This window comes from Sciurus vulgaris (genome assembly GCF_902686455.1).
Source record: "Sciurus vulgaris genome assembly, chromosome: 6".
Lineage (NCBI taxonomy): Eukaryota > Metazoa > Chordata > Mammalia > Rodentia > Sciuridae > Sciurus > Sciurus vulgaris.
In genome coordinates this window covers 71,214,210-71,223,630 of record NC_136466.1, presented here as the reverse complement: position 1 = coordinate 71,223,630, position 9,421 = coordinate 71,214,210, and the positions used below count along the sequence as shown (strand labels likewise).

At 38.1% G+C, this 9,421-nt stretch overlaps 1 pseudogene across 1 annotated transcript; it reads right to left on the bottom strand.

Moving 5' to 3' along the window:
• Nucleotides 1-2,167: 2,167 nt before the first annotated feature.
• On the bottom strand, nucleotides 2,168-4,327 carry LOC306664877 (large ribosomal subunit protein mL49-like; annotated as a pseudogene). Its single transcript, XR_013766678.1, has 2 exons — nucleotides 3,816-4,327; nucleotides 2,168-3,683 (listed from the first exon to the last, which is right to left on the bottom strand). The product of XR_013766678.1 is annotated as a large ribosomal subunit protein mL49-like (transcript).
• Between the last annotated feature and the right edge of the window lie 5,094 nt (nucleotides 4,328-9,421).

Here is a 9,421-nt window from a genome sequence, read left to right as displayed (position 1 = left end):
ATAGCTTCTAAAGCATTTAATTTTGCCTCTAACTTGTCATCAATATTTGCCTGATTTTGCAAAGCTTTGGAAGTATTTTGAGCAAAGTTATTAACAAATTGAGCTTTTTGTATACCTTTGGATAAGGTTATAGCAGCAGTCATGACAGAGACTACAGCAGATATCCACATGACTATTCCACTTACAAGACCAAGAGCACCCAGTGTCTACCTAACTGGGCATGAATCTGCTGTAGAACTTGAACTCCAGTATCAGAATACAAGGGCTCTGAAAAATTAGCTGGAGTCAAAATAAATGAAGGTTGTCATAAAACGAGTATTCCTTGTCTTCTATTATATCTAGTAATGCAATTAGTCAAATTACAGTTATAGCAAGTTACATGATACTTTCTCTCTTATCCTGTTTACTTTTATATTTCCAGAAATTAAAATGTAAAGGGATTGTACACAGTCTTGCAGGCCATAACAGAGAGACACTTTACAATCCTTATTCATCAGGTAGGGGAGTGCCAGTAAAACTAATGAAATATAGGGCAGGTATCAGACACCACACATTTTCTTATATACCACAACCACTGAAGGTCAGAGGTCAGAACATTACTTGTAAGTCCTCTAGGGTCATAGATTTTGAAATAGGTGATCCTCATCAACTTTGTGAGACCAATTCAAAATATATAGATTGCTGCTGCAGACATTATGCCATATTGGCCAAATGTAGGCATACTCCATCCATTTAGGAAAGGCAGCCAATTCTGTATATGATTAGGACTGTAAGATATTGGTGGGAGTTCTGTGGGAAACACAGTTATGTCATTGGGGAGTCCCATTTTTATAACCGTCTGGATATATTTAGTTATGTCCCAAGGGCCAGTGAATTTGGCTACCTTGGCTCCCCCATATGCTGTCTTATCTTCTGGGACCTCTTCTAAACAGCTGATATTGTCATTGTGGGACCAACATATAGGTAGACTCCCACTGTATTCAGTATAATTAAGTCCAACTGAATGGACAGGTGTAATATGTCTATCTAAAAGGCCTCCCATTATATTGGTATCATTAGTAAATGTTGGAATAGATTCTCCAGTCCAAACAACTGGGTGTACTAAAGGTGGATCTGGAAAGTAAGTCCAGTAAGTTTCCCCATGAACTCTACTTACTTGACAGCTTAATAAAACCAACATGGACACAAGTATTGTGAGTGGAGATTTAACATTTTCCTGTTGATTTACCATTTGCTCAACTTAATGCATCAGGTTCTTCAATTGTCCCCATGTTGGCAAAGCAGCCTTCTGGATTCATCAAGTTCTCTTCTTCTTCTTCCCCAATGCCTCATTCTTGATGGATGTTGGAATCAACACTTTCTGTATAAACTTCAGTCATTTGAACTGTGGTCCATGGTGATGGCAAACAGCCACTTTCGAATAGAATGAGTTGTGCTTTTTGGAAAGATACAAGCATGACCTCTACCCCATATAATCACTGGATCTGGTTCATTCCACTGTCCTGTTTATAAGTCTTTCCACCAGACCAGACCTGTCAAGTCTACTACTGAATGAGCCATATGTTGCTCAACTGCAATGTGACTCTCAGCATCACAGTTCCAAAATTTTAATACAAAAAGGGTATGATTTAAACAATTTTGGGGGGTTCTATTTCCCCTTTTTGTTTTTGTAATTGTAACTTAAAGATATGTGAGTTCATTCTACAATGGCCTGGCCTTGAGGATTATAAGGAATGCCAGTTCAGTGTTCAATATGATATTAATCACAAAATTATTGAAAAGTTGAACTAGTGTAGGTTGGAGCATTATCACTTTTAATTTGTAATGGATGGCCCAACACTGCTAAAGAAGCCAAAGAGTAGGAAATGACTTGATGTGGTTATCTTAACATGGAATAAGGTGAGGCAGAGTCTTAACTCAGGAGAGGTGGCCTCTTGACAAATCTTAAAGTATTTTGTTTTTGAAACTAATCTTAATCTCTTTCTTATATATTATTTTATAAAGTTTTTATATATTATTTATTGAGTCTATATGAATAAATTAACATAGTATAACTTTACATCTGAAACATGAATCAACAAGAGAGTTTTTAACCCTCCTTTGTGGAAAAATGCGACAAAAATATCTTTATATCCCATATTATCAACCTTTAAATAACCCAGGCTCTCCTTATTGTCTTTTTTTTTTCAGATGATTATTTAATTTGTAAATATTGTACAAATTTTAATAGCTTAAATTGTATATACGGCCAAATAAAAACTTGCATTAACGACTGGTGGGGCTTGTGTCAGGGTCAGGGTTGGGCTCCCTTTCCTTGCTGAGGCTGTAGACTTGGTAATGGTCTGTATTTTCCAGGAATAGACACTGGATTATTAACTACAAAGATATACCCATTTTACATATAAACTAAGTTCCAGAGAGAATCAGTACCCTGTCTTAGGTCAGAGACCAATTATAGAAGCCAGATCCAAACACTATCTTAGCCAGTCTGAGGGCGGGGGAGGACCCTCAGGCCTTTGGCCCTTGTGACTCCAGGGTGAGGAACTTCCTGCATGCAGGTCAACATGCTGGGAGGATGGTCTTGGACTGGCCTGTGAGGAGCTTCCAAGCACCATCTTATGGCCTGGCCTGGCCAGCCAAAGCTGGTCACTTGACTTCTTAGAGATGGAAACCCAGTTAAACCTAAGGGGTTTGGAATGGAGCAGGGACCAGGATTAGGCTTCCCACCTCCCCCTGGACTTCATGGCACTCTGCCCTGATGCCCAACACAGCACTTGGAGCTTAAGGCTCCTGGGACCCTATGCCAGAGTCAACTGTTTCACACAGCCTCTAGGACGGAGCCAGGTCTGACCTACAGCAAAGGCTCAGGAATGATCCCGGTAGTGAGTTCCGAGGGCCAAGGAAGGATGTGCCCAATGGCTCTGCCCTGTGAACCCTTTCCCAAAGCGGGTTGGGCTGTCACTTCCAGCCCCAAGTAACAGGCCACAATGAGGGGAGGGACAGCAGATAATGTCCTCTCCTAGCTTGGCTATTCAAGGTGGGTCTCTCATGCTTGACAGCTCTCCCCTAGTGGATACCTGTTTTCCTCTTGATGTAAGAAAGGCCTGGGCTCATAGTCTTAGCCCTTGTACTCTGCCCTGCCCAAGTCCTTAGCCCTGATTTCTGTTTCCTGTCCCAGGGATTCCAACATACTTCTCAATTCCCAAGATCCCCTGAACTCTAGTCTACGGGGGACTATGCCATGCAGGCTGCTAGGCAGGCCTCAGAAGCCCTTCTCAAGGAGCCAGTCTTTTAGCTGCTCATCAAAGTAGCCCTTGACTCGTAGGGTACCTGTCACCTCATTAACCTGGGTGATAGGTGTCTTCCCCAGCAGTGGGCTCAGAAAATCTTCCACATCCTTCTGTAGGGCTCAGATATCCCCCTCCACTTTCTGGATAACAGTCATCTGGTGATTGCCATGTGTGATGTCCTTGTAGACAGGGATGTTGTGCATTCGAGAGCGCCACACAAAGTAGGGCAGGTTGGGGCGGGGATCTCTGGGAGGCTGCCAGCCACTAGGGGTGGGATAATGTTCATGCTTTGGGGGCTTTGGGATGCTGGTGGGAGGTAACAGGCGCTCCACAAAGCAATACTCATCCAGATTCCATGAAGCTGGGGTAATCAGGAGGCCCCTGGGTCTGACTCTTCGAACAAGTGCCGCCAATTAGGCTGGAAAACTAAGGCCATAAGTTGGGATGTGAATTGCAGAGTTATAATAAACAACAGTGAGCCGTGCACCCAGCCCTCTTCCTCAGTTCCAAGCTCGGCGCTCTCACCTGGTGCCGCAGCGCCAAGCCCCGCTGGACTCCAGTGCTCCGGCCCCGCAGCGACGCCTGGAACGTGGCCGCCGCCATCTTGGCCTGCCCCTTTGCTAGCCCCTGCGCGCAACCGGCCTGGTCCCCTCCTTATTGTCTTTTAAAAGTATATTTAAGTTTACCTCTCAGTGAAGAGATACACAAAATTTTATAACTTACGACAGATTATTTTTATCTAATTACAAAATATTAAATGACATAAATTTTGAACTAAAGTTGTTCTATTTATAATAGACCACTGTTACAGAGAATTTTTTTGTTTCAGAGAATACCAGCTTTGTAAAATGTTCTCGTAAACCATATATTTAAAAGACTTTATATGAATATTTTTGGAATATAAAGAAACAGCACCACAATTACACTGATGTTCTTATATTAACCAAGTTTAACTTTTGAAGAAAAATTTAGAATCTGGAATGTACTGTAATACTCTAAAATAATTATTGTTTAAGCAGAGTTGGACAAACAATTTCTTTAAGACTATTTTTTAATAAAACTTAAGACAAATTATTTTGATAAGAGAAAATTAATGTTTTAAGAAATCACTTACTGTAACACATCAAGGTTTATATCAGTACATTAATATTTGATTTGTGGAAAGGGTCAGTTTTCCTCCCCACTCTCAGCCTTTTTTCAGAAAGCCTATTAACCATGATTCCCTTCCTGTTAAGTTATAAACAACTGTCCTAGGAGTTTGCTTCCTCTTAAAATGTAACAAATGTTTCTAAAAAGAGCAATATTTTCTTATCTGTTTTTGTAAACGTTCCACGGAAAAAACACTGTTCAGAGCCTTCAGCCTTGTAAATTAGGAAAATTTTTAAAAGAGGAAAAAGCCTTAAATAAATTTGATCATACTAATTATGTATAATAAATTTATTTACACACAAACTTTTTGAAATTTTCTCTCCACAGACCTTCTTCACCTTACTCAGACATTCTATAATCTTTTACCACACAAGACTTTCTCATTCAGAAACATTTATACTAAAACATAGTTCTATACCTAGAACCTTCTTATATCTCTTTCCTAGCTGTTGATCCTTTTTTAAAATTCACATTCTGAAATAATCCTTATGAAATTTCTGAATTTTTTCCAGTTACTCCTCTTAATAAGATGAAATACTTTGAAATACTTTATGCTATTTACAGTACTTTAATTGAAACACAGTTTAAATTTTTTGGATCCTTTGCATATAAAATTACACCTGTTAGAACTCTAACTCTTTGTATCCTTGCTTTAGTGAAGACCCAGAAACAAAGCAATCTTACACTCCTTTTCTCATTTACCAATTTATAAAAACACATTTAATGTTTAAATATATTAACTTATGAAATTTAAGATGTTAAGAATGTTTTAGTATTTTAACTTTGTAAATTAATCAGTCTCCTCTAGTAAACACATTTATGATGTTTAATTCTATTTATGTTAAATCTATTTTACTCTGTAAAATAAAAATTTCAGACAAATGAAATTAATAGTTTAACAATTTCCTTCCTGTGAATAAAAATCTTAGAAGCAATGGATATTACATTACATTTTATAGAAATCACACTTTATTATCTGACCACTTAGAAAAATTTTGAGTTAGAATTTTAAAGACATATTTATTTTTATCTGTTTACTTGATTTAAATTAAATTCCCTTTTTAAAAAGTCACATAAACTAAAAGATTTGGATCCATCTCTTTATTTAAATTTTAATTTATGAGCACTCATTTATATATGTGCTAATTTTCATACAATGTACATAGTAGCACATACAGTACATATTTAGCCACAACAACATGACACACAGGTGTACACACATACACAAAACAAGAAACAAAGATTTTGTAACTGTAGGTGGAGCTCCACAGGTAGGAGGCAATGTTATGGATGTATATTAAAGCCCCTATTAGAATTTTTTAAAATTTATTTTTATTGTAAACCAATGGGAAACATGTTGTTTTTGTTTGTACATGGAGTAACAGCATACCATTTGTGTAATCATACATTTACAGAGGGTAATGATGTTTGATTCATTCTGTTATTTTTTCCTCCCCCCCACCTCTCCCACCCTTCTTTTCCCTCTATACAGTCCTTCCTTCCTCCATTCTTGCCCCCCCACCCCCCATTATGTCATCATCTGCTTATCAATGAGATCATTTGTCCTTTGGTTTTTTGAGATTGGCTTATCTCACTTAGCATGTATTCTCTAATTTCATCCATTTGCCTGCAAATGCCATAATTTTATTATTCTTTATAGCTGAGTAATATTCCATTGTATGTATATATATATATTTATATATATATATATATATATATATATATATATATATATATCACAGTTTCTTTCTCCATTCATCAATTGAAGGACATCTGGTTTGGTTCCACAATCTGGCTACTGTGAATTGAGCAGCTATGAACATTGATGTGGCTGTATCTCTGTAGTATGCTGATTTTAAGTCCTTTGGGTATAGGCCAAGGAGTGGGATAGCTGGGTCAAATGGTGGGTGGGTCCATTCCAAGTTTTCTAAGGAATTTCCACACTGCTTTCCAGAGTGGCTGCACTAATTTGCAGCCCCACCAGCAATGTATGAGTGTACCTTTTTCCCCACATCCTCTCCAACACCTATTGTTGCTTGTGTTCTTGATAATCACCATTCTAATTGGGGTGAGATGGAATCTTAGTGTAGTTTTGATTTGCATTTCTCTTACTAAAGATGTTGAACATTTTTTCATATGTTTGTTGATTTGCTTATAGATCTTCTGTGAAGCATCTGTTCATATCCTTAGCCCATTTGTTGATTGGGTTATTTGTATTCTTCGTGTAGACTTTTTTGAGTTCTTCATATATTCTGGAAATTAGTGCTCTGTCTGAAGTATGAGTGGCAAAGATTTTCTCCCACTCTGTAGGTTCTGTCTTCACAATGCTGATAGTTTCCTTTGCTGAGAGAAAGCTTTTTAGTTTGAATCTATCCCAGTTATTGATTCTTGCTTTTATTTCTTGTGCTATGGGAGTCCTGTTGAGGAAGTCTGATCCTAAGCCAACAAGGTGAAGATTTGGACCTACTTTTGCAGGGTCTCTGGTCTGATTTCAAGGTCCTTGTTCCATTGTGAGTTGATTTTTGTGCAGGGTGAGAGATAGGGGTTTAATTTCATTCTGTTGCATATGGATTTCCAGTTTTCCCAGCACCATTTGTTGAAGAGGCTATCTTTTCTCCATTGCATATTTTTGGCACCTTTGTCTAGTGTGAGAAAATTATATTTATTTGGGTTTGTGTCCATGTCCTCTATTCTGTACCATTGATCTACCTGTCTATTTTGGTGCCAATACCATGCTGTTTTTGTTACTATTGCTTTGTAGTATAGTTGAAGTTCTGGTATTGCAATACCCCCTGTTTCATTCTTCCTGCTAAGGATTGCTTTAGCTATTCTGGGTTTCTTATTCTTCCAGATGAATTTCATGATTGCTTGCTCTATTTCTATAAGGTACATCATTGGGATTTTAATTGGAATTGCATTGAATCTGTATAGCATTTTTGGTAGTATGGCCATTTTGACAATATTAATTCTGCCTGTCCAAGAACATGGGAGATCTTTCCATCTTCTAAGGTCTTTCTCAATTTCTTTCTTCTCAAAAAAAAAAAAAAAAATTACACGGCCACAATTCTAACATCTTTATCAGGTCAGAGTGTGCTTTTAGCTCAGCTAAGAATCAGTTCATATAGCTAAAGAATGTGGGAGCCTGTGAAGTCCTAAGGAAAAAAATATTAAATAAAAGAAAGATTGTACTTTTGGAATCTTTCTGCTTTTCTCTTTCTCTACTGCAGCATTAAGGAAGAACTGGTTAAGAAAGCTGGCTGAAAACAGAGAAGATAGTCAAGCAGTTTGGATTTAAAAGGGACACTTATTTCCTTTTGCTTAACTGATTTTCCATAAGCCTTGTAAATCTTGGAGGCTTTGTAATTTACATCATAAATGTAAGCCTAGGAGAGATAGAGATCCAACAGAAACCTAGAAGTAAGGAAAACTGCAGTAACCATTTTTTCTTTTGTAAGACTATTCTCTTAAATCATGGTTTTATTGTTTATATTCTCTCCAGAGAGCCCCCTCTTTTCCTTTTTTGTTCCATGAGCTTTAAGCATTACTTTAAGCAGGGTGCCAGTTTCCTGTGTCTTTACATTTAGCACTACCTCATTAGGGAACCAGGGGCAAGTTTCAGTAATAAAGTTTATGAATTATAAAAACTGTGCTCTTCTAACAGACCTACCTTCTTTTTAAAGCATATCTTTAAGCATAGAAACATAGAGATCACTTTCTTTGGATCCTGTATTTCCCATTTTTTTTACACCCCTTTTAAAAAATTTGTTTTAGTTGTTAGTGGACCTTTATTTTTTATTTGTGTGTATGTGGTGCTGAGAATCAAACCCAGTGCCTCACACTTGCTAGGCAAGTGTTCTACCACTGAGTCACAACCCCAGCCCTTATACCTGACTCTTAATTGCTCATCACCTTCTTACCTTGAGGTTTTTGTTTTTCTGATGTATCCTCAGGAGTGTCCCCTCATCTTGTCCTTGAAGAAGTTACCCTATGTCTGAATACATACGGGCCACCATCTGCCATGTCCTGTATGGCCTAACTTGCTGTACTGGTGAGAGGTGATGGGGTATTAGAAAAGAAAGACACACGCAGGTAGGAAGATAAATGCTGGGATCAGGTGGAGCACTGCTCTCTGATAGAGAAGCAGATCTAAAGCATCATGACAGCAATCTTTATTTATATATGTCTCATTATTGGGTAAAAGATTATGTAAGCATTATTCTTTGTACTCAGGAAAGTCACAGAACATCTATGCAGCTTTTCTCTTGTTGCAATGTGCAGTGTTAGGAGCTTTGTGTAGCACTCAAGGAGACCGCTTGTTTAAAGTTACTGTTAAGCAGACGGAATCAAGAGTAGGGGAGCTGGTGAAACATTGTGGTTGTCAAGCATGAGAATTCCCCTATCTCTGGGAGCTATGTGCCTGAGATCAAGGTTGAAGCTGATAAGACTTGCACAGAGCCTCCTCAGGCAGGGTGTTACCATAACAGCTAGGTTTCTTGTGCCCTTGCACAGAAACATTCCCAGGCAGTAGGGACACCACAACCATGAAGTCATCAGAGACTCCCAATCTCAGTCACTGCTCTCCCATTGTCCATCACTGCTCTCCACAAATGTACAGTCTTAAAATACATGTCTGGTGTTTACTTTGACATCTATTAACATCAGTCACCACCTATAGAGGAATGCTGGGGTAGCATTTCATGTTAGCATCAGTAATAAACAACCATGAACTAGATGAACTAGTGAACCATGAAATAGTAAAACCCAATAGGTATTTACTATGTCATGCACTGTATTACAAATTACAACAACATGAATGGGCAGGAATTACATGAACTATATAATTCTATCAGACAGTGGAATTGAAGTTCTTAAGTGAAGAGAAAATATGATAGGAAGGCAAGAGAAAGTTTGAAATATTGAAAAAGTGAATAGAAGAGAAGCAGGAGATAGGTTAGAGAGTATGATATGAAGATGGCGGAGTA